Source organism: Otolemur garnettii, unplaced genomic scaffold (genome assembly GCF_000181295.1).
Source record: "Otolemur garnettii isolate 467f Iridium unplaced genomic scaffold, OtoGar3 scaffold00043, whole genome shotgun sequence".
In the NCBI taxonomy this organism is placed as follows: Eukaryota; Metazoa; Chordata; class Mammalia; order Primates; family Galagidae; genus Otolemur; species Otolemur garnettii.
In genome coordinates, this window is record NW_003852438.1 from 9,943,287 (window position 1) to 9,946,791 (window position 3,505).

Below are 3,505 nucleotides of genomic sequence, written 5' to 3' on the forward strand. Positions count from 1 at the left end.
CTGTAGTCCCAGATACTTGGGAGGCTGAGGCAAGAGAATCGCCTAAGCCCAGGAGTTGGAGGTTACTATGAACTGTGACACCATGGCACTCTACCAAGGGTGACATAGTAAGACTCTGTCTCCAAAAAAGAAAAGAAAAGAAAAGAAAAACCTGATAAATTCAGTAGAGATGCAGGACATAAAACCAACATACACAATCAATAGTATTTCTATGCTTTAATAACACAAAAGAAATCAAATGAACAATCTCATTCACAATAGAAAATAAAAGCATACATACATTTATCCATATATGAGGTCTGATGATTAAATTCGTGAACTTATCCTAGAAAAAGTGCTACATAACTCATTGCTGAATATCACTATGGACACCTTTGAAGTACTCCTCTTGGGAGTATATACACTGATGCCAGTGCCTAGTCCAGTCTTCAAAGCAATTTTAGAACCCTTTTTCTGGCTTGGCCATCAGAGCTATCATTATATGAAGTCTGACAATTAAGTTCACAAACTCGTCCTAGTAAAAGTGCTCTGAAGGGTGTCAAAAATTTCAAACTTAGGTTAAACAGAGACATGAAAGACTTGTATACCAAAAACTATAAAACACTAATGAAAACATTGAAGGGAATACAAACAAATGGAAAGATATTCTGTTTTTGTAACTGGAAACATTCATGTTGTTAAAAATATATACTCCCCAAATAAATGTATGTGTTCAACGCTATCTCTACCAAATTCTGATATTATTTTTCACAGAAATAGAAAAAAATTATAAAATTCATATGGAACCATAAAAGACCCAGTATAACCAAAGCCATTCTGAGCAAAAAGAACAAACCACAAGGGAGGCATCACACTACCTGACTTCAGACTATACTACAAAGCTACAGTAACTCAAACAGCATGGTGTTGTCATAAAAACAGACACACTGACAGTGGAACAGAATAAAGAGCCCAGAAATAAATCCACACATATATGGCCAATTGATTTTCAATAAAGGTGCCAAGAACACACAATGAGTAAAGGACAGTCTCTTTAATGAATGGCAGTGAGAAAACTATATATCCATATGCAGAAGAATGAAATTGGACCCATGTCTCACACCATATGCAAAAATCAATTCAAAATGGATTAAAAACTTAAATGTGAGGCCTAAAATTTCAGGATATTTCTTTTAAAGTATTCAAAGCATTGGCTGTTGGTTGCATACGTGTAGATAGTGTATCTTAAATAGTATTTTCTAATTGCTACTAACAATGTGACTTTCATCTCCAGAAAGCCCTTGTATGCAGTTGCTTTCCTAATCGTGTATAGGAATAGCCAAGGAAGGCATACTTTTTCCTGTGAATCCTATGAACAATCTATGGCCATCACTGTGAATGCAGAGACTTCTGAAATGAGATGAGGTCTTGGGGTGGGGGGGCACTAATGGGAGTGCTTGTTGTATTACAAACATGGATAGATTCTAGAGCCTTTCGTTGTAGAGTAACTCATTATAAGTGGGAGAATTTGTGTATCACAATAGGCTTACATAAAATATGTAAAAGAGGACTATGTTGCCTCTGAAACCCAAACAAATACAGTAAATAAGGAACCCACTTTAAAATATTTGGCGCAAATGAAGGTGAAAATTTGATTCTGAACTGTATAAATTATCCCTAAGCTGACTAGTAAAGACCAGAAAGTTTTATGACATGGCGGAGCTTTGAACTATATGGGATGCAACAGCCCCAACCTAGCTGGAAAGTTTAATGACAAACGTTTGTATATCCCATGTGACTGTACCCTTTGAATTTCTTTGCATGAGGATGTTATCACTATAATGTCATATGTGCTGTCTTAGTCTATTTTCTGTTGCTTATGACATAATATCTAAAACTGAGTAATTTATAAAGAAGAGAAATTTATTTCCTATAGTTATTAAGGCTGAGAGGTTGAGGGGCTGCATCTGATGAAGTCCTTCTTGCTGGTGGGGACTCTTGCTGGCACAGGACATCACATGGTGGGGGGTGCTTAGCACACTCACTTGCTAGCTCAGGTCTCCCTTCCTCTTCTTATAAAGACACCATTTCCACTCCATGGTAACCCATTCATCAATTCATGAAAGAATTATTCCAGTAATGAGGGCAGAGCCTTCATGATCCAACCCCCTCTTAAAGATTTCACCTCTCAATACTGCCTGATTGGGGATTAAGTTTCTTTTCTTTTCTTTTCTTTTTTTGTGGTCACCTGAATTTTATTTTTTATTAGATTCACCCACTCTAAGTTATAAAACATTTTTACCATTTATATTACATACAAAAAAAATGAATAACAGAGAAAACAACAACTAGACTTCTTTCGCTTTCAAATGATTACACATCAAAACATTTCACAAAAATGAAGTGATTTTCAATCTACATATAAGAGACTCTCTAAATGATATCCAGGATATATTAAAAGTTTTGTTTTAAAATAGATTTAACAGGTATTGAATTTCAGTAAATCAGGCACTCTGGAGCACAAAGTGAAGGAATAACAATTATGTGGTAACTGCTTAATATTCCAAGGGGATAAGGATCTTTGTAATATGGAAAGAAACTGAATTGGTCTTTCAACAGTGTCAAATCCTAAGACCTATTCTCCTTTGTAGACCACTATATTATTGTCAGTTTCATACACTTTTACTTTATAAAGCACTCCCATAGGAAATACTTTCTGGAGGTTCTCCCAAAACACTCAGCTACATTTTCAGTTGTGCTTACAACATCTACAAAGTACAGCACATCCAAATCCAGATTCTTATGATCAAGAGGCTTCATAATTGCCTCCTCCATATATTTTTTGAGGTCGGTCAAATTCATAATCATTCCTATAACAGGATCAATCTCTCCATGTACTGTCACCACAACTTTATAATTGTGTCCATGGCCATTTGGATTGTTGCATTTCCCAAATAATTACAAGTTTTCTTCATCATCCAGATGTTTACTGTACAGCTGGTGGCTCACGCTGAAGCAGGTGCCACGGGACACTCGCACCCAGCAGCACCCCAGGGATTAAGTTTCAACATGAGTTCTGAAGGGGACATTCAAACCACAGCATTATTCCTCTGATTCCCCCAAATGCATGTCCTTCTCATACACATACAATACTTTTATTCTATCCACATATCCCTAAAGCCTTACCTGGTTCTAATACCAACTCAAATGTCCAAAGTCTAAAGTCTTATCTGTCAGCCTGTGAAATACTCATTTTGATTCCAAAAAGAAAAAACAGGGAGGAGAAGGGCAACAAGCGAGTCCAGAACCCAAGAGATTATACACTGGGTCCTACAACTCCAGAATAAGCTCCTCTGACTCCTTGTCTGGCATCATCTGCACTCTAGAGTAGAGATTGGGTCCCCCAAGACCTTCAACCTTTTTTTTTTCTTTTTTTTATTGAACGGTAACTATGTACATTAATGCACTTCTGGGGTACAGTGTGGGGTTTTCACATGCAATCTGAAATACTTCCATCAACTGGTCA

The 3,505-nt window shown here is 36.7% G+C and overlaps 1 pseudogene; it reads right to left on the bottom strand.

Annotated features, from left to right (window-relative positions):
* Nucleotides 1-2,359: 2,359 nt before the first annotated feature.
* On the bottom strand, nt 2,360-3,036 carry LOC100964052 (annotated as a pseudogene).
* Nucleotides 3,037-3,505: the final 469 nt, after the last annotated feature.